The sequence below is a fragment of the Papio anubis genome, chromosome 7, assembly GCF_008728515.1.
Source record: "Papio anubis isolate 15944 chromosome 7, Panubis1.0, whole genome shotgun sequence".
Taxonomy (NCBI): domain Eukaryota; kingdom Metazoa; phylum Chordata; class Mammalia; order Primates; family Cercopithecidae; genus Papio; species Papio anubis.
In genome coordinates this window covers 35,189,774-35,214,453 of record NC_044982.1, presented here as the reverse complement: position 1 = coordinate 35,214,453, position 24,680 = coordinate 35,189,774, and the positions used below count along the sequence as shown (strand labels likewise).

General features: G+C 40.0%; 1 protein-coding gene across 15 annotated transcripts in view; it reads left to right on the top strand.

The window, feature by feature from the left end:
- Positions 1–24,680, top strand: part of SIPA1L1 (signal induced proliferation associated 1 like 1) — a 410,818-nt gene that overhangs the window by 184,221 nt on the left and 201,917 nt on the right. For all 15 annotated transcript variants that reach the window (XM_017961310.3, XM_021941336.2, XM_021941338.2 and 12 more), the window contains one exon: positions 19,663–19,724. The gene's annotated coding sequence lies outside the window, so the exon portion shown is untranslated. The remainder of the gene's footprint in view (positions 1–19,662; positions 19,725–24,680) is intronic.

Here is a 24,680-nt window from a genome sequence, read left to right as displayed (position 1 = left end):
AAAAATACAAAAAATTAGCTGAGCGTGGTGGCGGGCGCCTGTAATCCCAGCTACTAGGGAGACTGAGGCAGGAGAATTGCTTGAACCTGGGAGGCAGAGGTTGCGGTGAGCCAAGATCGCGCCATTACACTCTAGCCTGGGCAACAAGAGCAAAACTCCGTCTCAAAAAAAAAAAAAAGAAAGAAAGAAAGCTCAAGCAAACAGTACAATATAAGAGAGCAGATTTGTTAACATCAGGTTATTTCAGGTTACTCTTCTTGTAAGGGTTAAAGCAGAAGAGACAGGAACTTCTGTATCATGCCAGTTCAGGTTGACTGGGCTCTTTCGAATTGGTTTCTGTGAATCTCCTGGGTTTTTTTTTGGAAACACTGGCCTGTTTGGGATTTATCTGTTGTTAAAGTTTCAACTTGACACAAGTGCCTTCACTTTGATTTGGCCTGCTGGAGCCTAATGCAGAAGCTTAGTTCAAAACAGTGGCCTCCCGTAAATTGTATTTAACAGTTCTTGGCAACTTTGAACCAAAACTCTTTTCTCCTTATACAGGTTGCATTTCTGTGTCTGCTTATGCTAGTTCTGTTTCTGCTGTTTATGCTAGTTCCCCTAATCCCCTTTTCTTTTCTTTTTTCTCTTTTCTTTTTTTTCTTTTTGGAGTTTCACTCTTGTTGCCCAGGTTGGAGTGCAGTGGCACAATCTTGGCTCACGGCAACCTCCACCGCCCAGGTTCAAGCAATTCTCCTGCCTCAGCCTCCCGAGTAGCTGGGATTATAGGTGCCCGCCACCACGCCCAGCTAATTTTTTGTATTTTTAGCAGAGATGGGGTTTCATTATGTTGGCTGGGCTGGTCTCAAACTCATGACCTCAGGTGATCCACCCAGCTCGGCCTCCCAAAATGCTGGGATTACAGGTGTGAGCCACTGCGCCTGGCCTAATCACCTTTTTTTATGTACAAATCTCAAGCATAATATACCATTTACTTTTAATATGTCTGTGACATTGCTCAGAAGATTATCTGGCATAGAATGTTTTTGCCCTATTGTTTTGCCTGGGAATTATTGCCAGGGGTGCATATAGCTCAGTAACTCAAATCAAGGCCCAGTACCACTTGATAGCTGTGTCACCTTGTGTGAATTATGTCTTTAGCTCCTCCATCCCTCCTGAGAATTATGGATAATGATAGTATGTGCCAGTTAATGTTGGTATGAACCAATCAGATGAGACAGTCAAAGTAAAACACCTGGGACATAGTCCTGAAACATTATTCGCTTAAAATGACTGGTTGAATAAGTACGGGCCTTGGCAGCTCAGCTCAGGTGTGGCGTTCCGTTTCAGTTTGCCTGATTTTCTTCCAGCCCTCCTCCCCTTTCCCCAGATCCCACATCAGAGCTGATGTTCCCCTGTCTTCTCCTGAAATGTTTTTCATACAGAGAGTGTAGTACACTTACCATTGATCCACTTTTCTTTTAGTTAGTTGGGGATTAGTTCAGTCATGTATGGTCTTTCAGTAAACAGCGGATGCCTTTATTCCCCAGGTGAATTGAAGTGCCTTTTTCCTTGTATGACTTTAGAAACCTTTAAAACTCAGTGTTTCCCATGTTGCCTAGTGTGACATAAGAAGTATATATTTAGTTTCTGACCCGGGGGTTCCTGGCACAGATCTAAAACCTCCAAAACTTCTAAAACTTCTTGACTGATAGGGAATGATAGGCGCATTTTTTCCCCCCGTTTCCTTTTGAGACAGGGTCTCACTGTTGCCCAGGCTGTAGTAGAGCGGTGTGAACATGGCTCACTGCTGCCTCTACCTTCTGGACTCAAGCAATTCTCCCGCCTCAGCCTCCCTAGTAGCTGAGACTATAGGCATGGGCCACCATGCCTGGCTAAATTTTTGATTGTGTTTTGCAGAGATGCGGGTCTCACTTTGTTGCCCAGGCTGATCCCGAACTCCTGGGCTCAAGCAATCTGCCCGCTTTTGCGTCCCAAAGTGTTGGGATTACAGGCGTGAGCCATTGCTCCTGGCAGGAGCATCTTTTGTTACAGTATTTGGTCTTAGTCCCTGGTTCCTGACACAAGAGCTTTGAAGACTCTTGACCTCTCAGGAGTGATAAGAGTGTCTTTTTGTATATTAATACGATGACCAGTGGTTGAAAGCCCCTGAACCGCTTTAGAATGGGGACTGGTTTCCCGGGTAATCAATCATGTGAGTAGAGGTTTGGAACTTTCAATCCCATCCCATGAGCTCCATGGAGGAAAGATGGGCCAGAGGTTTAGAGAGTTTTCCGGAACACTCTCTAAAAGGATAGCCTCAGAGAGCTTTTGGGTTGGTGAACATATGTAGGTGCTGTGCCCTGAGAAGGCTTGCCTCCTCCCTTACCCCACGCTATGCATCTTCCATTTGGTTGTTCCTCACTTGTATCTTTGTAACAAACTGGTGAACGGAAGTACCTGTTTTCTGGAGTTTTGTGAGTCCTTCTAGGAAATTCTCAAACTCAAGGAGGGGGTCATGGGAAACTCCCTTACCACCTCCCATGCAATTTATTTTCTGTAGGTAAGAAATACCTGAGGCCTGGACTTGGCGGTTAGCATCTGAAGTAGGAACAGTCTTGTGGGATCTAAGCTATGGGGACTAAACTCTGAACTTTTTGTCTCTTGCCCAAATTCCTATAGGGGTCTGGGGAGTCACACTCTATAAACCATAAAATCTCACCAGCTGGGTTTTACTTAACCAGCCTGACTCTGGCATAACATCACATGACAGATAAAGGAGGAAATGGAAATATTTTACGTTAAAATATGTTCTTTCACGAAGTCAGGAGAGCGAGACCATGCTGGCTAACACGGTGAAACCCCGTCTCTACTAAAAATACAAAAATTAGCCAGGCGTGGTTGCGCGTGCCTGTAATCCCAGCTACTCGGGAGGCTGAGGCAGGAGAATCGCTTGAACCCAGGTGGCACAGGTTACAGTGAGCTGAGATCGCGCCACTGCACTCCAGCCTGGCAGCAGAGTGAGACTCTGTCTCAAAAAAAAAAAAAGAAAAAAAGTTCTTTGCCATATTTTGACATGGCTCTGCAATGCCATCTTGTGTGTGTGTAGGGAAGGGGTGGGAAGGGTGCGAATGTGCATCTATAAAGAATCTCTGTTAACTAGATCTTTCCCCTTCCAGGCCCTCCCAATCCTGAAGACATTAGCTGAGAGTCTAGCACCTTTTAAAGGTCTGATCATCAATTGTCTCTCTGGGCGGCCACCTATGAGACTTCATCTGTGTGATAAGAACCTTTGTCTCCATAGCCCCTTATCTTAACTCAGACATTCCTTTCTGTTTATTTCAGGTCTTTAGATAATAACTCCTTCAACCAATTGCCAATCACACTTTAAATCCACCTGAGACCCACTTCCTCCAACCCCCTCAAATTGTCCCACCTTTCCAGATCGAACCAATGTATACCTTACATGTATCAACTGATGTTTCATGTCTCCCTAAAACTAAGCTGAAGCCCAACCACCTTGGGCACATATTCTCAAGACCTCCTGGGACCATGCCTCAGGCCATGGTCACTCATATTTGGTTCAGAATAATCTTTTCAAGTATTTTACAGAGTTTGGCATTCTTCATCAATAGCCAACTCCAGGTAGACAGTGTCACCATAGAATTGAACTGTAAGACATTCTGGTTGGTGTCTTGGTGTCTGCCAAGAATTGGACACTTGGTTGTTGTGGAACTCCGCATTCCCTATTTGATGATTTGATGTTGGAATTTGTTGGTGTATGTAGAAGAAACATAGTGTTTCTTTTTACCTAGTGTATCAGTCAAGGTTCTCCAGAATGTGTGTTTATAAATACGAATATATTTATATGTGCAAAGAGAGAGACGGACATTGAAATAAATATTGACTGATTTTTGTTTTGTTTTGTTTTAGAGGCAGGGTCTTGCTCTGTTGCCCAGGCTTGCGTGCAGTGGTGCAGTGTTAGCTCACTGTAACCTCAAATTCCTGGGCTCAAGGGATTCATTCTCCTACCGCAGCCTCCCAAGTAGCTGGGACTAAAGGCACGTGCCACCGTGCCTAGCTAATTTTTAAATTTTTCTGTAGAAACGGGGTCTTGCTATGTTGCCTAGGCTGGTCTCTAACACCCAAGTTCTAGTGATCCACCTAGGCTTCCCAAAGGACAGGGGTTACAGGAGTAGGCTACTGAGACTGGCCTGACTGACTGATTTCTAGAAAGAAATTGGCGAGTAAGCCATTTAGGGATGCCAGTTAGGGATGGCAAGTTAGAAATCTGTAGGGCAGGCTAGAAACTCGCAGATGTTGATGCTGCAGTCATGACACACAACTTCTTCCTTGGGAGTCCTCCGCTGTTGCTCGAAAGGCCTTTCATTACCGGCAGCGAATCTATATGGGTCTGCAGCAACCTCAGTTCTTGCCTCCTCAGAAGAAAGAATTTGACTGAGGGGCGTAAGGCGGAAGAAGAGACTGAGGCAAGTTTTAGAGCAGGAGTGAAAGTTTATTAAAAAGCTTTAGAGCGGCAACAAAAGGAAGGAAAGTGCACTTGGAAGTGACCCAATATCACTTGGAGTGGAGCATGTGCAATGTGTTTACTGGAGTTGTACATACGCTTGCCTGAGGCATTCTTCCCTTACCGCAGAATGTCCCTAGAAGTTCATCCTCTGCCATTTTGCCTCGTAATGCGCATGCTTGAGGTTATTCGCCCACCCCTTGAGAACTTATTAGGAAGCTGCTGACCACCAGTTTCAGGTGTTTCCTATCTATAGGGAGCCTATCTTTCCCTGGTGCTGGCTGTGACCTATTATTTTAGTGAGGCAGTGTGACAACTGCCTGTCCACCACCTGATGGCTGCCTACCTTTCCCAATGCGGTGTGGAGGGCCCAGTCCTGCCCTGTTTGTGTCTGACTAGCTGCCGTCTCTGACACTCTGATGAGGCCCACCCACATTGTGGAGGATAATCTTCTTCTCTTAAAGCAATTGGTGGTAGATCTTAGTCCCTTCTACAGAATACCTTCACAGCAACACCTAGATTAGCATTCTATTAAGTAACTGACTGCTATAGACTCTCCACATTAACATATAAAACTAACCATCATACCTAGTGTGCTCTCAGCCAGTGTAAAAGACACCGTGTGCTAAGGATTATATCAATAGATTTTAGACTATAGATGCTGATGTCATCAAACATCCAAATGAATGTTTGCGCTTCAAGTTCTCAAAAACATTTCTATTTTTAGTGACAGGAGAGCATGTATGGTGATGGGGAGTTCTGTGGATGTTTATCCTAGTTGTCTGAGGAGGCTGTCCTCCCCCATTTTGAGTAGTTAAATATGAAAGTTATGATTTGAGCCTGTTTCCTTCATGCTTATGTTTAGTGAAAAGATCTGTATGTTGGCTAAATTCCAAAAATTTCATAAAGAACCTGATTATTTAGAATTCAGGCCAAATACACAGTTGTTACTGTAGAGAGGAAAGCAAACATTGCTTTCTGATTTATTCAGAGTGCTGTGAAGGAGAGAATGGAGAATTCGTGTAGCAAAATTACGGCTTAATAAATTCTGCTAAGCTGATACACTTAGTACATACCCTTGAGAATGAAAACTAATGGTTTGCTGAAACATATCTCTAGTGTATTCTGTAGCAATTCACTTCTTCTGTTAACCTGTATAATTGCTTCTTACATAAGTAAAGATGTCACCTCTACTTAAAATGAAAATCTCTTCTATGGGCTATGGAATTGCTCATTTTGAAATAGTGCTGTTAGAAAGCAAACAGTGAAATAGAGCTGAATCAGCTAGAACTGTCACTTGATGTCTCTGTGTAACTTACCATCTGTTTTAAAGATTTTGTACATACTGGCATCCATATAATGTGGTCCATAATATTCTAAATTCTGAACATTATTATGTGACATTTCTTTTTTTTGAGACATAGTCTTACTCTGTCGCCCAGGCTCTAGTGCAGTGGCACGATCTCAGCAACTTAAACCTCTTGGATTCAAGCCATTCTCCTGTCTCAGCCTCCCAAGTAGCTGGTACTACACGCACATGTCACCATGCCCAGCTAATTTTGTGTTGTTGTTGTTTAGTAGAGACGGGGTTTTGCCATGTTGGCCAGGCTGGTCTTGAGCTCCTGATGGCCAGGCTGGTCTTGAGCTCCTGACCTCAAGTGATACGCCCTCCTCAGCCTCCCAAAGTGCTGCGATTACAGGCATGAGCCACCATGCCCGACCTATTATATAGCATTTAAACCCAAGAGAAGTAGATAGTTATCGTTGATGCCACATTTAACTGTGTACTTTATGATGTTTTCAAACTGTTAAAATGTGTTGACTTTAAGTGGTATAAAGAACCCTTTGCTTTAAGGGTGGTTACTAGGCCTCTAAGTGCACCTCCCTCTAACTTGGATCAGGTCAGCTTGGCAATGCTGACACCAGTGCTGACTGAAATCGGAGGCATCATGGATAGAACTCTAAGCATTCTGCTCATGTGAGGTTGTTTTTGGTTTTGTTTTAAAATCCAGTTATATTGATTTGAAGAGTTCAATTATTTTGGTTGAAATTATGCTGTTCTTAAATACATATATATTTAATGAATTGATAGTCTACTTGATCTGAGCCTAAGAGAAACAATCTCACCTGTCCCTGTAGCTGACTAATAAAATAGCAGAATTTTTTATTAACCTTTTTTTTTTTTTTTTTTTTTTTTTTTGAGACAGGGTCTTGCTTTGCTGCCCAGGCTGGAGTGCAGTGACACCATCATAGCTCACTACAGCCTTGATCTTCTGGGCTCAAGTAATCCTCCCACCTCAGCCTCCTGAGTAACTGAGACTACAGGCATATGTCATCATGCTTGGCTAATTTTAAACTTTTTTGTAGAGATGAGGTCTCCCTGTATTGCTCAGGCTGGGCTCAAGCAGTCCTCCTGCCTCAGCCTCCCAAATTGTTGGGATTATAAGTGTGAGACTTGCTTTTTTAAAAAATACCTTTTTTTTTGGCTGGGTGTAGTGGCTCACACCTGTAATCCCAGCACTTTGGGAGGCCGAGGCAGGCGGATCGCTTGAGGTGAGGAGTTTGAGACCAGCCTGGACAACATGGCAAAACCCCATCTCTACTAAAAATAAAAAATTTAGCCCGGTGTGGTGGCGGGCGCCTGTAATCCCAACTACTCGGGAGGCTGAGGCGGGAGAATTGCTTGAACCCGAGAGGTGGAGGTTGCAGTGAGCCGAGGTCTCATCACTGCACTCCAGCTGGGGCAACAGAACGAGACTTGTCTCAAAACAAACAAACAAACAAACAAACTTTTTTTTTCTTTTAAAAAAGGTGCTTTCTCAAGAGTTTTAATTGAACTTTGGGAATGTAAGTACTTTCTATAAATAAAAATGACATCTATGGTTTTGTTTTATCTTGTTTAATGTGTGCCATGGACTCACTATCATTTTCAAAACTGGGGGATCATGTTATTATATCTTGGGGGACATAATTGTATATGTCTTGGAAACATGTAGAATACCTAGTACAAAACTTTTGGGAAGCTTTTAATGACTATTAAGTGATACCGACCCAGCCTTCAGTAAGCTTGTAATGTAATTTAAAAAATTTCTTGGTTTATTACAGATTTGTTTCAGCATAGATGCTGAGGGACATTGTCCCCTTGAGTTTATTCACTTGATGCATTTAACATCATGGTTCACTGATTTTCCTGCAAACAAAACCACATTCTGTTTTCTTATTTTACTGTTGGAATTTGAGTTGTTTGCAGTTTTCTGTGGTTATAAACAATTGCATGTCTCTGGGCGACAAGTCTCTCAGTGAACATAAATTTAAGAGTGAAATTGCTGGATGGTAGGATATGCCGTACCATCTGTCTACCTAACATCTTGACTGTCTTTCAAAGTGATTGTACCAATGCACGTTCCCACCAGAGCATCTGAATGTTTCCATTGCCCCACATCTTTGCTACGTTCTTGACATTGTTTGACTTTTTAAATTTAGTCAAGCTAGTAGTGTTGAAAGGTGATTTTCATTTATATTTTCCTAATTACTAAGGAAGGAAACTGAACATCATTTTTTGTATTGAAGAACTTTTTGTATTTTCTAACTTTTATATATTTTTCTCTTGGAGTGTTTATCTTATACATTTATAAGAGTTATTCACTCTGGATACTTATATTTTGTTGATGATGTTATTTTTAATTTGTGGTTTGTCTTTTTATTTTCTTCACGGTATCCTTTAATGAACAGAAGTTTTTTATTTTAACATGGAACAAGGCCAGCTGCAGTGGCTGAATGGACACGGTGGCTCACTCCTGTAATCCCTGCTCTTCGGGAGGCTGAGGCGGGTGAACAGGAGTTAGAGAACAGCCTGGGCAACATGGCAAAACTTCATCTTTACAAAAAATACAAAAATTAGGTTTGATAGCTCACACCTGTAGTTTCAGTTACTTGGGAAGCTGAGGTGGAAGGATTGCTTGAGCCTGGGAGGCGGAGGTTGCAGTGAGCCAAGATCACACTACTGCACTCCAGCCTGGGCAACAGAGGGAGACCGTCTCAAAAAAAAATTTTTTTTGCATTTTATTTTTTACATGCAAGTCTTTAGTTAAGTTGGGATTTATTTTTATATAGAGAGTAGAACAGGAATCCAGTTTAATTTCCCTCCACATGCTGAACACATTTACAAGTACCATTATTAAAAATTCATCCTTTCTCCATTAACCTGGAAGTCTTACTGTGTTATAATTAATAGTTGGTATGGCAGATCCTCTCATTACTGTTGTCTTCATGTGTAGTATCTTGATCTTTCTTGGGCTTTTTGATTTTTCATGTGAACTTCACATATAGTCAGCTTGTCAAGTTTTTTTCTTTTTCTTTACTTTTTGTTACTAGTATTGGCACCATTGATTGGAATTTGTCGAGTTTTTAAAATGTCTCGTTGGATGTAATGGTTCACGCCTGTAATCCCAGCACTTTGGGAGGCTGACGCTGGCAGATCGCTTGAGCTCAGGAGTTCGGCACCAGTCTGGGCAACGTGGCAAGACACTGTATTTTAGTCCGTTTTCGTACTGCTGATAAAGACATACCTAGGACTGGGAATAAAAAGAGGTTTAATTGGACTTGCAGTTCTACATGGCTGGGGAGGCCTCAGAATCATGGCAGGAGGCAAAAAGCACTTATTACATGATGGCAGCAAGAGAAAACGTGGAAGAAGCAAAAGTGGCAACTCCTGATAAACTCATCAGATCTCTTGAGATTTATTCACTATCATGATAATAGCATGGGAAAGACCAGCCCCCATGATTCAATTACCTTCCCCTGGGTGCCTTCCTCAACACGTGGAATTCTGGGAGATACAATTCAAGTTGAGATTTTGGTGGGGACACAGTCAAACCATATCACCCCATCCCTACAAAAAACTAGAAATATTACCCGGTTGTGGTGGCACGTGCCTGTAGTCCCAGCTACTTGGGAGGCTGTGGTGGGAGGATCACTTGAGCCCAGGAGGTTGATGCTGCAGTAGTGAGCTGTGATTGCACCACTGCACTTCAGCCTGGGCAACAGAGTGAGACCCTGCCTCAAACAAAAACAAAAACCCTCCTAATAAAATCCTATGGATGTAGATATCTGTGTAGATGTATAACACATATGCATTTCTATTCCCTAGCACTGCCCATTGACAGTGCCTGGAAATATCCCCCAATCACAATGAACATATCTGGCACCCGAATCCTGATTTTTTTTTTTTTTTTTTTTTTTTTTTTGAGACGGAGTCTCGCTCTGTCACGCAGGCTGGAGTGCAATGGTGCAATCTCGGCTCACTGCAAGCTCCACCTCCTGGGTTCATGTCATTTTCCTGCCTCAGCCTCCTGAGTAGCTGGGACTACAGGTGCCCGCCACCACACCCGGATACTTTTTGTATTTTTAGTAGAGATGGGGTTTCACCATGTTGGCCAGGATGGTCTCGATCTCTTGACCTTGTGATCTGCCCGCCTCGGCCTTCCAAAGTGCTGGGATCACAGGCGGGAGCCACCGCAGCCGGCCTGAATCTTGATTTCTAAATTCTCTAATAAAAGGAACCAGTACTCCTTGGAGAAATGAGACCAAAACATGTGGTTTCAGAAAATGAGGAAATGATTGCCAGATACAGCATCTCACGCTTGTAATCCCAGCTACTTGGGAGGCTAAGGCTGGAAAATTGTTTTAGGCTAGGAGTTTGAGACCAGCCTGGGCAACATAGCAAAACCCTACCTCTAAACAAATAAATTTAAAAAAAAAAAGTAGCCAGACATGGTGTCACACAGCTGTAGTCCTAGCTACTCAGGAGACTGAGGCAGGATTATTGCTTGAGGCCAGGAGTTTGAGTGAGTTATGATCATACCACTGCACTCCAGCCTGGGTGACAGAGCGAGACCTAGTATCTTATGGAAAAAAAAGATTGATTGATTGATTGATTGACTGATTGTAGTAGTGATTAATTATAGTAAACAATAATAGTAATGGATTATAACCCACTGAATAAATTAATGAATAACATAAATGTAAGAATGAATAAATGATTAGCTGGGTGTGGTAGCAGCACACACCTATAGTCTTAGCGGCTGAGGACGGGAGGATTGCTTGAGCCCAGGAGATTGAGGCTGCAGTGAACTGTGGTTGCACCACTGCACTCAAGCCTGGGTGACAGAGCAAGACCCTGTCTCAAAAAAATTAAAAAACACATTTTTTAAAAAAAATAATGAAATGCGTTAATTGAAAGCTTGAGGAGGTACCAGATATTTACATAGTTTCAGATTACCTCCCTATGAAATACTTACTAATTACAAAGGGAGAAAGAATAAATTACAGTGGTGGAAGCCTGGCAGATACCACCTTAATCAGTTCATCAAAGTGAACATCATTGGTAAGAATACAAATCAAAATTGTTTGTCACTGATAGGATGCCATGAGAATACAGTATTCCTTTCTGTGATATTCTTGCTAGTGTTTTTGCTTATTTAATTTTAAATAAATGTTATTTTGAAGTATGATATACACACAGAGCACAGATTATAAGTGGATAGGTCAATGAATTTCAAAAATTGGACTCATCTATGAAACCAGTCCCGAGATCAAGAAAATGAAGTGTCACTCTAGAAGCTCCTGATGGGACTCCTGTGAGTTATAGCAGTGACTAGTTTTGCCTGGTGTTGAACTTTCTGTAAATGGAATTAGGTAGTATATACTTTTGTATATGGCTTTTTTCTTTCAGCATTATATTCATGATAATTCATGTTACAGGTAGCAATATTTCATTACTTTCATTGTTACAGTATTCTGTTATATGGAATTCCTCAATTATTTTTCTTTCTTTACTAGTACTTATTTTATATTTTGTATAAATATCTATACTATTACTTATTTTACTATTACTTATTTATATACTCTGTCACCCAGGCTGGAGTGCGATGGTGTGATCTCAGCTCAGTGCAGCCTCCATCTCCCAGGCTCAGGTGATCCTCCCACCTCAGCCCCCCGAGTAGCTGGGACTACAGGAATGCATCACCATGTTTTGCTACTTTTTAAATTTTTTTGTATGGACGGGGTTTCGCTGTGTTGCCCAGTCTGGTCTTGAACTCCTGGACTCATGCAGTCTGCCTGCCTCAGCCTCCCAAAGTGCTGGGATTACAGGTGTGAGCCACTGTGCCCAGCCTATCTTTTCTTTCTGCTGTGGATGTACACTGCAGTTGTTTTCAGTTTTGGGCTATTAGGAATTGCACTGCTATGAACATCCTTGTTTATGTTGTAGGGAAGAAAGATTTCTTTTTCTTTCCAATGGCTAGATACATGGCTGACATCCTATCACAAAAGACAGATTAACAAAAGAGAAGCATACGAATTTATTAGTATAAGTTTTATGTGACACGGGAGTCTTCAGGAATTAAGACCCAAAGAAAAAGTGACACTTCTGTATTTTTATACTAAATTTGATGATGAGTGGACAGTTGTGCAGAAGTATGATTGGGCAAAGGGAGTATGAGGCAGTGGTAATAAACTAGGCCTATTTGTTCAGCTGCTCCATGCCCCTGTGTCTTCAGAGATAAGGGCATTCCTTTCCTGTAGGTATAGGGAGGGTATCTTTGGAATGAAGGTCTTACAACCTACTTCAGAGGAAGGCTAGAGAATTCTTTTATGGCCTGCTTCATAGAAGGACAGGAGAAGGTTGCTTCTGTGGTTTTCTCAAATGCTAAGATGCCGTATTTTGAAGTAGCATGTGCTGAACCCTGTTAGTGTCTTTTGCTACAAATACGTGTTCATTTATGCTGGCTGTCTACCTAGGTGTGAAATTGGTAAATTACAGCATATTCCTGTGTCCAACTTCAATAGATGCGCCAGTTTTCCAAAGGAGCCGTATCAGTTAACACTGCTACCCAAGGTGTAAGAGAGTCCCATTTACTCTGCATTCTTAGTGACATGGTTTTAATTTCAGCCATTCCAATGGGTATGTAGTGGTACCACATTGTGGTTTATTTATCATGATGAATGGGGTCAGTCATCTTTCATCTGACTGTTAACCCTTTATTTGGTTGTCATCTTTTGTGTGGTATCACGATTCACCTTTTTAAGTCTGTCATCTGGGATCATTTTCCTGCTGTGCAAAAGTCATATAATTTAGTGTGTGTTTATTGATGGTAAAATCTTGGTTTTGTTTGCCTGAAAATGTTTATTGTTCTAGAAGAAATTATCTCTAGCTATATAATTCTGGGTTGATAGTTCTCTCTCTTAGTTTATTGAAAATAATAGTTCTCTCTCTTGTGGCTTCCATTGTTGCTTTTGAGAAATAAGCCATCATCTTAATTGGTGTACATTTGTAGGTGATTTTCTTTTCTCTGCTGCTTCTAAGACTGCTTTTTTTTTTAGTGGTCGGTAGTTTTACTTTTATGTCTCTTGGTATTGATTTTTCACTTGCTTCTTATTTGCTGGCCTTTCTGGATTCAAGGATTGGTGTCATTTATACCAGAGACTCTCTCCATTATCTTCTTCTAGTACAGTATGAGTATCCCTGATCTGAAATGCTTGGAACCGGAAGTGTTTTGGATTTTAGGTTTTTTCAGATTTTGGAATATTTGTAGTATACTTTCTAGTTGGGCATCCATATCTGAAAATGTGAAAACCTGAGCTCCAGTGAGCATTTCCTTTGAGCATCATGTCAGCACTCAGAAAGTTTCAAGTTTTGAACCGTTTCGGATTTCAGATTTTCCAATTTGGAATGCTCAAGTTGCACTCCTTTTAGGCAGATTTTAGGTCTATTCACTCTATCATCTAAGCTTTTTAATCTCTCTCTCTTTTCTTTCTTTCTTTTTTTTTTGAGATGGAGTCTCCCTTTGTTGCCCAGGCTGGAGTGCAGTGACACAATCTCAGCTCACTGCAACCTCTGCCTCTCAGGTTCAAGCGATTCTCCTGCCTCAGCCTCCCGAGTAGTTGGGATTACAGGCTCTGCCACCATGCCCAGCTAATTTTTGTATTTTTAGTTGGGACGAGATTTCACCACATTGGCCAGGCTAGGTGATCCACTTGCCTTGGCCTCCCAAAGTGCTGCAATTACAGGTGTGAGCCATTGCACCAGGCCTTAATCTCTCTTTTAAGGTTTGCATTTTTTTTATTTGTGAAACATTCTGGGTAATTTTTCAAGGTCAGTCTTTCAGTTCACTGATTCACTGTTCATCTGTGTCCTTATCCACCTAATGAATTTTTTTAAAGTTTAGTTATCACATTTTAAATTTCTCTGCGGTTTGGTTCTCTTTCCATTCTGTTTGGTTATTTACAGTCCCTTATTTGCTCATATTTTCAAACTTCTCATTTATACATATATGCACATATGGGTTTTTTTTAGATATCACACTTGGTCAGCTTTAATATTTGGCATAGAGAGAAAAAGGCCTGAAACTAGATTTTAGATGAAGGTTATGACTCAGAATCTCTTGTCTATCCATATTTTTCTTTTTTTCACTTTTTATTTTGACATAATCTCGGAATTTTTTTAAAAAGTTAGATATGTCAAACAGCTTCCATCTACCCTTCGCCCACGTTTCCCAAATCTTACTATCTTATAAAACTATAGTAAAATTATCTAAATCAGGTAATTAACCTTGATAGAATACTATTAACTAATCTCTACACTGTATTTGTTTTCTGTCAGCTGTTCCAATAATGTATTTTGTTTGGACTGTGGTCCAATCCAGGATCAAACATTGCATTTAATTATGTTTCCTTATTTCCTTTTATCTGTGGTGTTTGTCAAATGGTGATTTTTCTGCTTCCATTATCCTCTTTGCATGTATTCATTAAAATTGTCCTATAAGAAAGAGTTTGGCCTTCTCTTCCATGTACTTACACATCCAGTTATTTATTTTTTATCACTATGGACTTGTGGATGTTTGTTTTATCCTATGGGTTATAATCCTTTAAATTGTTCCAGATGTGGCCTCTTCAGTTTGGTTCCACTTTCCTTTTAAGAAGTCTCCAGCTTTTTTGAGCACTTCCTTACATTTTGGCACCAGAGGATATTTCAGGCTCACCTAGTATTTTCCCTGTCCCAGTTTTGCAGCCAGACATCTCTCCAAGTAGTCCTGGTTCTTTCTATTGAAGGATGGTGTTTAGAAACCACCGTCTGGGTGCTAATTGTGCTATTAAGATGTAATTATCCTTAGGCTCTCTAAGAGAACAGAGCTAGGAAATGAATATATGTATGCATACACATATCTACATTTATCTGTTCTTGTCTGTCTATTGAAACACATGTTAAAAACCATGATTTTATAGTGATACTGCTGATTCAAATCTAATACCGTGGAATTCATTCTAGCCTTTCTCCTTTCTGTATTTGTTTTGTCTCTAGCTTCAGTGTCTATTATAGTCAAGATACTGGTTTCCACAGTGGTTAGTTCTTCTGCATTTCCTTCAGGGTAGTCATGTGGTTATGTTATGTATTCCTAATGCAGTTTAGTTGTTACTGTTGATGTTTCACTTTCATTAACCCTTATATACTGGTTAATGTTAAGTGTTTGCTTTTTAAATTTTGTCAAACATTACCATGATTCTAAATGTCAAAACTATGTAAAAAGATATATTTTGAGACATGCCACTTCCCCCTCTATGCCTTGTATTCCATTCTCATTCCCCAATTCCCACTCTAACGGTTCCATAATGCTTATAAGATAAAATTCAAACTTCATTGTGGTTGACAAGTCCCTTCATCATCTCAGTTTTATTTATTTGTTTATTTTTAAATAGAGATGAGGTCTCACTATGTTGCCGAGGCTGGTCTCAAACTCCTAGGCTCAAGTATCCTCCTGCCTTGGCCTCCCAAAGTGCTGGGATTATAAGCATGTTCAACCACACCTGGCCACATCTCAGTTTTAGCTTATCCTTGTACATCACATTCTGGTTGTCTCAGATTTCTCATTATACCTCAGATATGACTGACTCATTCATGTCTCCATGCATGCATTCTCTTTCTCTGCCTGGAATGATACTTCTCTTCTCCTAACCTCACCTATCTGTAATCATTCAAAACTTATTTCCATTCTTACTTCTATGGGAAGGCTTCCTTTCCTTATTTTCTTTTCACTTGCCTTTTACTCTCCCTACATTTAATAATCTTGCTCTGTCACCCAGTCTGGAGTGAAGTGGCATGATCATGGCTCACTGCAGCTCAACCTCCCGGGCTCAAGTGATCCTCTCTCAGCCTCCTGAGTAGCTGGGACTACAGGCTCACATCACCACTCCTGGCTAATTTTTGTATTTTTTCTAGAGATGGGGTTTCGCCATGTAGCCCAGCTGACTTTTTTTTTTTTTTTTTTTTTTTGATATGGAGTCTCACTCCGTCACCCAGGCTGGAGTGCAGTGGTGCGATCTTGGCTCACTGCAAGCGCTACCTCCTGGGTTCACGCCATTCTCCTGCTTCAGCCTCTTGAGTAGCTGGGACTACAGGTGCCCGCCACCACGCCCAGCTAATTTTTTTGTATTTTTAGTAGAGACGGGGTTTCACCGTGTCAGCCAGTATGGTCTCGATCTCCTGACCTCATGATTTGCCTGCCTCGGTCTGCCAAAGTGCTGGGATTACAGGCATGAGCCACTGCGCCCGGCCTATAGTGACTAGATTTCAATTATTTTCACCTTCTTTTCTTTATTTCTTCTCTCTTCATTTCACTAATGACATAAGCCCATACAATAGAACGTAAATCCTTATAATGTGAAAACATGTAGGCTTTAGAAAGTCAAGACTGTATCATTGGCACATTTGCTACTTCACTTGAAAAGTTGAAACTTCCTGCCTATTTAATCTGTTAGTTTGGAAGAAATTGTTGTACCAGAAATAAATCCCTTTTTTAAGAGCTTTAGTAAGCTTTTAAATTGTCATTATTTTTAATGTCCAAAAGGCAAGTTCAGTGACCTTCCAAATTGTGTTTCTAAGCTGTTTGTTACTTTTAAAATTCTGTATTGCTTACTTAGCAGATTGTGTTAAAATGTAGGGCCTTATTTCTACCAGTCTCTTCACCCATCTGTTACTTTCCTTCCTCCCTCTGTATTGCGTTTACCTCCTGCCACTCCTGTGTATGCTATCTAATCATAGCTTGTTCTCAAGTCCTGCATGAAACTTGGAAGAGGAGTTTAGTTGCAATGCAGACATCACACTAGATGTGAAGGGAGAGCTTCAGGAACTTGCTTTGTGAGGGCACAAGGCTTGCATTGCGTCAGTGTTTGAATCCGGGTATAGCACGCTATGAGAAAACATCCACTTAATAATGTGTCCCGTATTCTTTATTTATAATAATTACTGAAATATTTTACTTTTTTAATTCAGATTGAAGACAAGTACATTATAAATTCATACCTTAATGAATTTTTCCAAATTGAACATAGTTGTGAAACTACCACTCAAATCAGGGAATCTAATATTATTAGCCCACCAAATTTCCCCCCTTTTCCTTCTCCCAGTCTCTATTTTCCCCGACATCCTACACTCAGTGGAAACTATTATTCTGACTTACATAGTCTTACCTATTACTGAACTTTATAAAACAGAATCATATAGTATATTCTTTCATGTGTCTGGCTTCGTCTCAACATTATGTTTGTGAGATTTATTAGTGTTCTAGTATTAGTTATGGTTCATTTATATTCATTGCTGTGTAGCAGGCAAAACTAAGGCTGGTGGACTGGCTGTTTTTGTAAATAAAGTTTTATTGGAACACAGCCAAGCCCATATTGTCTATGGCTGCTTTTGTACTCCAAAGGCAGGTTTGAGCAGATGTGATAGGGACAGAGACTTTATGGCCTGCAAAGCCTGAAATATTTACTATTTGGCCCTTTACAGGTAAAAAAAAAAAAAAAAAAAAAAAAAAAGTCCTCATTCCTGCGCTATAGTATTCCAGTGTATGAATATTCCACAATTTGTTACTAGGTTTCGGCTATTACAACTAACAGTTAAGGGAAAATTATTGTGTGGGATCTATGTGTGGACATTCCCAGGAGGCATTTACCTAGGCGTGGAATTGCTGGGTTGCAGGGTATATTTATATTCTGCTTTATTGGATACTGCCAAACAGCTTTACAGTTTATATTCCCATCAGCATTGTGTGAGAGTTGAATTGCTGCACATCCTAAGGCTTGGTGTTGTCAGATTTTAACATTTCAACCATTTTCATCATTATGTAATTTTATTTCATTGTAGTTTTAATTTGTATTTCCATGGTGATGCATGAAGTTGAACACCTTTTTATATGCTTATTAGCCATTTTTATATTCTGTTTGGGTGGCTTGTCTTTTTCTTCTTTGTTTTCTCCCCCTAGAGACAGAGTCTTGCTCTGGCTGGGATGTGGTGATGCAATTAGAGCTCACTGCACCCTCGGACTCCTGGGGTCAAGTGATCCACCTGCCTAAGCCTCCCAAATAGCTGGGACTATAGGTGCGCGCCACCGTGCCCGCTAATTTTTTATTTTTTATTTATTTTTATTTTTTAAACTGAGGAAGATGTTGGATTTTTTTTTATTTTTTAATTTTTTTTTTAGTGACAGAGTCTTGCTATGTTGCCCAGGCTGTTCTGAAACTCCTGGGCTCGAGCGATCCTCCTGCCTCAGCCTCCCAAAGTGCTGGGATTACAGATACGAGCTTCTGTGCACAGCCCTGTTATTAATTTGTAAGGAGTTCTTTATATTAATTTGTAAGGAGTCCTTTGGTAGATATATGTATTGCAAATATTTCCTTCTGTTTTGAGGCTTCCACTTTTCTTCTTTTAATGCTTTAAAAAAATTTTTTGAAAAGCTTATTAACTATAGTGAATACAGCAACATGGCTGAATCTCACACACACTAAGGCAAGTGATGTTAGGCACTCTATTTGTTGGATACATGGACAGTGATCCTCAGCCTTGTCATAATACTACCTGGAAGCCTCATTGTCTTAAAGCTTAGTTAGACTTTTATGTTTTTCAGTCCCTCTTAATTGAAGGTGTGGTTTGTTATATAGTTATGTGGCCTGAGGTTTGGATAAGGACAGAGTTCTTATCTTTCCCTTTTTTTTGAGACTGAGCCTCACACTATCACCCAGGCTGGAGGAGTGCAGCAGCACAATCTCAGTGCAACCTCTGGGTTGCACAAGCTCACTGCAGCCTCTGCCTCCCAGGTTCAAGCGATTTTCATGCCTGAGCCCCCAGAGTAGCTGGGATTACAGGCGTTAGCCATTGTACTGGCTATTTTCTTTCCCTTTTGAATATTAAAAGCAATTTCAGGGTCTTAAGAATCTCAGGTTATGTGGGTGTGTTTGTTCAGCACTCCATGGTGTGCTGAATATTCATAGATTTTTACTAAGTAAGATGATGCAGTGTCAAATATTGGAATCATATTTTTGCAATTTTTTATCCTGAGAACTGTCTCCTCAGATCTTCAAGTTAAGGAATTTAGAAATCGAAGCTGATTTATCTAGCTTTAAATTGCATTGGATTGAACGGGTTAGTTGTGTCTTGTAGTGAGTAGACTACGTGATTTTTGAGGTCTGTTTAATAACTCTGTTTTTCAGCCGGGCACAGTGTCTCATGTCTTTAATCCCAGCACTTTGGGAGGCCGAGGCAGGTGGATTACCTGAGGTCAGGGGTTGGAGACCTGCCTGGGCAATATGGTGAAACCCTGTCTCTACTAAAAATACAAAAATTAGCTGGGTGTGATGGTACGCACCTCTAGTTCCAGCTACTCGAGAGGCTGAGCAGGAGAATTGCTTGAACCTGGGAGGCAGAGGTTGTAGTGAGCCAAGATTATGCCACTGCACTCTAGCCTGGGTGACAGAACGATACTCCATCTCAAAAAAAGAAAAATAACAATTCTATTTTTCCCCCTTTTTGTTTCAGCTTTATAAATAGCAGTCTAGGTCAATAGTACTTGATAAAAAGGTATTTTGTTTGTTTTGGTTGGTTATGGTCAGCTCTACAAAGATGCGTGTGACCTTAAAAATATTTAGAAATATTATAATACTACAGACATTTTTCTCCAATGTCTAACTTAAAAGCAACTGTTTACCTTAGAAAGGCTGTTTTGCCTCTTCTAGAACAAAGACTTGTGAAAGTTATGCAGCTATTGTTATTTTAGTGAAATTTGTTGTGCACTTAAACAGTTTTTTTTTTTCTAATTTTATTTCAGATTATACCTTATTGGTGTGGATGCTGTTGTCTAAATTTCAGTAGCCATGGCACAAGAATATAGTAAGTACTACGCTGTACTTCCTATGACCTACCTGCTTTACAAAGTGTTGATTTTCTGTGTTCAAATTTCTAATTAGAGAAATCAAAATATAGAAACAAAATTTTTAAAAATCTGCTTTTCTTAAAGAGATGAATTCATTTGTTATCTGCTTTTTGAATCTATACCTTTATATACAAATACAGTGTAATAGTGATTTATTTCGTATTCTGATACAGTATTGCTCAGGCCATTCCCTGTAAATAGTACTTAGTGAACATTAGGGTTGGATCCATATTATGCATCCCATCTATTCCTCATGTTACGGGGTTGAAGAACTGACTGCAGCTCGCCCTGATTAGGAGCAGTCTCATTTCTGCCTTGTCCATGATTGACTCATGAACTCTGGCTACCTCAGTGAGTGCTGAGTGTCACCTGGCCAGGGGGATAGTTTCAGAGATGGTCCTGTAATCCTGTTCTACCCAGCGTGGCTCCAATGTGGGTTTGCCTGGAGCTTCTGGCAGAAGGCTTCTCATGGTTAGGACAGAGCTGCCTCTTTCTTCTGGATGTTGTTGTATGCTGGTGTGAGGTCTGTGTAGCTGCAGCATTCTGGCTTCCGGACTGAGTGAGAAGCCACACAGGGTGGAGGAGAGTCCAGAATCACAAGGAAACCAGCCCTGAAGCTTGCCCTTTCTCTGATGTCCAAGCATTTGAGCCAATACATTTCCTTTTTATTTAAGCCAGTTTGAGTTAGGAGCCAAAACAGCCTAAGTGATTCACTTAATCTCCATTTTATTTTTAGTAATCCATTAGTTTCTCCCTAGGGAAATGTGGGAGTAATTGCAAAGCAAGGCAAAATAATACCATTAAATTAAACTGGCAGAGTGTGTTGGTGTTGACTGGCATACTCTTCACTCTTAACAGTTAGCAGGTAGTGATTTAGTATTCAAAGACATGAGAATAAAATATATCACTTTCAGATTCTTCCCCACCCCCCACTCCCCCAGAAGGTTTTGCCTCCTAATCAACCACCTTGGGCTGTGAAGGCTAAAAAGGGTCTTGGATACCGGCAAAATCATCCATTTGTATAGGTAGGTGCATATTTGGCAGTGCAGACTTGTTCTTTGTGTTTTCTTAGGACAGTCCTATACCCTTCTAATTCCTTATTTGTTTTCGTTCTTGAAAAATTAGTAGGAATATTTCAAATATGAAAAGCATATAAGGCATAACACAAATATCCTTACTCCCTTTTTGATTAGCAGAAAAACAAAATCCATGTTACCTCTCCTTAACACCTCTATAGAGAAATTGAATGTTTACCAATTCCATTGAACATTTAAAAACCCAGGATATTTCTCCCTAACAGCACTTCCCTTTCTCTATCCCCAAGAAACCCGTATCCTGGTTTTGGTCTTTATTATTCCCATGCATTTGTTTGTGCTCTTCCCACATATGTACTATATGGTTTTTGGATGCTCTTTAACTTTGTAATGTAGTTACTTTTGTAACTACATTACAAACTACATTGCATTACAAACTACATTACTTTGTAATGTAGTAACTTTGTAAATGTAGATGCCATGTGCATTTATTACTCAAAATCATAAGGGAGTTTAGAATAAATTGAGAATCACTGAAAGAGGCTATAAATCTGTTCTTAGGCACTTGTGAAAAGATCTATTATTAGATATCCTAGTGATCTGTGATAGAATGTTTTAGATTTTGAATGGTCAGTGAGTTTGAACCAACATGCTGATAGCTTTCTGTCTTATCTACTAATACAAAGCACTTTTCTCTGGTAATTGGCCTGCCATTGAGTTCACTCTCTGTAGCTACTTCTACACTCCTGTGCAGGTGTGGAATGTGCAGGATACTTACAGATCAACTGAGCTTTTCAGAGTGTGTTGGTTGCTGTTTCATTTAAATAGCTCTATTCATTCTGTAGTCCAAATGCTGCTTCTGGCATCATTTTTCTGCATTGTGAGAATTCTCCATTATGCCTACAAAATTTACTTCTTCTTTTTTTTTTCCTTTTCTTTTTTTTTTTCTAAATTTGTCAGTTTGTCACTGTGTACTTTGTACTGGCAGCGGTAGTATGGAAGAGGGATCTACTCCTAAGAACTGGCTGTCAGGTTCCACCCTGAAATAGTACTGTACCTCAGTCATCTGGGAGCCTCCTTGGAAATCTTTGTTGTGCCCTTATGTCCTTTGTGACCCAATTTTGGGTCTTAGGGATCATTTTGTATCTTGTTCTTGTGTGAAATGTATCTTTTTTTTTGTTTGCTTTTGCTTTTGTTATAGTTGTTTTGTTTGTTGAGACAGGGTCTCACTCTGTTGCCCAGGCAGGAATACAGTGGTGCAATCTCAGTTCATTGCAGCCTCGACCTCCCTGGCTCAAGTGATCCTCCCACCTCAGCCTCGCAGTTAGCTGGGAATACAGGTGTGATGAACCACCAAGTTTGGGTAATTTTTCGTCCGCCTCAGCCTGCAAGAGTGCTAGAATTACAAAGATGAGCCACCATGCCTGGCCTGAAATGAATCCTAAGTCATTTAACTTTTGCATTCAAAAAACTAATTCCCTTACTATTGGGGGAGTCATATTACCCTTTGCTCTTGTTTACAATGTTGCCTCTATGAAACTGAGTCAGTTCCATTCAAAAATCATTAATCCTTTCAACTTGGGAACCTAATTACTGATAAAGTATCAGAGAAAAATTTACAACAATATGATAAAAAATTTTTTCTGTGTGCCATTTTTACTGAAATGTTTAACAGTTGGAAAAAAGTGAACTCAAAAGATTTTTTCCCCTTTATACATATTATATCCATGTTACAGGAAGGAAAACAACATCTTTTGTTGAAACTGTTTGAAGATCTTATACTTTGTGAATGCATTTTTTGTTGTATAATGTTTTGTGTGCATTTTCTTTTTTAAAAAAAACCTGAGTGCTATAGTTGGGTTTTAAGGGGAAAAGCCTATTGAAAATTTTCTTTGAAAAATCAATTCAGTGAACTGATATTACTCTTTTTTGTTTGTTTCTTGTGGAATGGAGCCTTCTTCTTTCTTATATATGAAAGGACTTGTATATATATTAAAGGCATACAAAAGGACTTGCTTAAATGTGAAAAGCAGTACAAAAACTTGGCTTGTTTTTATACCACCAGATGAAATGCTGCCTTTGTGGGGAATGGCCCCCTGGGCTGAGGGAGCTTCTAGACACTGACTCAGATCTGTAATTAGGTCTTGCTCTCCGCACCCTTGTTGACTTGAAAGCACTGGCCATAGACCATGTAGTCTGGAAAAGCAATACTACATGAATCATCTAAATTGGCACAAATTATCCAGAATGCTACTAAACGTTTTTTACTCTTCTGTGATTGAGAGAATTAGAAAAGGATACTTGGTCTTTAAAAGTATTATAGAGGGTACATATACATTCATGAAAGTAAATGTTTTCCCTGGATAGAATGAAAAGCAGTGGAATATTTGACATTTGTAAGCAGTTCAGATCTCATGGGTCAGTTTTAGAAGACTCCTCCATGCTTCCCATACTATTTTCCTTTGTGAGAAGGTAGGAAGTGTGGCCTGTCTTCCAGCTCCGGTTTATTTCTCCACCCAGACCTTTCAGACCTGTCTTGCCATCTGCAGCCTCTGCTTAACCTCTGCAGGGCGGTGGAGGCAGGGGAAATCCTGGAAATGTATGTTGTATCTGTTTTGCTTCCTCCTAACTAGTCTCACAAGCAGTATCTCAGTATTTAGAATGGAAATTTGATATTCCTCTCTTCCCTTTCTCAAAATGTTGGGTCAGTAGACTTATTGAGACCTGTTAGGATACCTGGCAATGAAGTGGGTGAAAGTCATTTTTTTGTGTGTGTTTGCTAAGTAGTAAGTTGACAGTGTTTCAATTTATTTTTAAAAAATCAAAAGTTTTCTTACATTGTCTCAGTTTATTTATAACAAAACTTTAAAATAATTATATTCTAAAGTTGCAGGCATTTATAAGTCACTTAGGAATAGACGTAAAATGCAGACTTTTCCTAGATAAACTACCCTTTTTCATTTTTTTCTGATAGTTTATTAGGAATCTTTACCAGCACTTCTCTCCCAGCACTGTGTCTGCTCTAAAGAGAAAAAGGACAAGCAAATGTATTCATTCAGCAGCAAAAAAGGGCCAGATTTTCAACTTGTAAAGTGAGTTGGCTTTTTAATATGTGAATAAACCCTTATTTTCATGTTGGAATATATGTGAGCAGGCATCTCAGAGGAATGCGTCTTTGGCAGTAAGTAGAAGAAAGCCACAGCTCACTGTGTAATTTTGTGTTGTGAAGGCATAACTGCCATTTTGTGTCTGTGGTTGTATGTGCACATACTTGTGATTCAGGTTGTCTTTGTTAGTATAGGGCATTGCTGTTTGTCAGACCTTGCCGCTTTCATTTTGGAGTTGTCAAAAATCACATATTCAAATTATAAAATTGTTAGAACGTATGCTGAGTTAAATTGAAAGACTTTAGAGTGCGTTTCTAAAAAACTGACTGGTAAAATATTTCATCAGTCAGTACCCTTGATAAAATTCCTCATTAGGTGGGTAGGTGAATATCTTTTCCCTAATATAAATTACAAAAACCTTCATGTTAGGGATTTAGGCTGTATTTACAAAGAGTGCCAGTTTGGCTGAGTGCTGTGACTTATGCCTGTAATCCCAGTACTTTGAGAGGCCAAGGTGGGAGGATTGCTTGGAGGCCAGGAGTTTGAGACCAGCCTGGGCAATATAGTGAGACCCCATCTCTACAAAAATAAAAATAAGAAAAGAGTACTAGTTCACTAAGAACTGTGATCCTGTTTGTCCCAGAACTTGATTAGTACCCAGTTAACCTTTCACTTAATCTCTTTTGGTTGCAAGCCAAGAGATCATGCCTTAGTACCAAAAACAAATCACCCAACCTCATTACCCTTGGTTTGCATTTGTATAAATAATTGG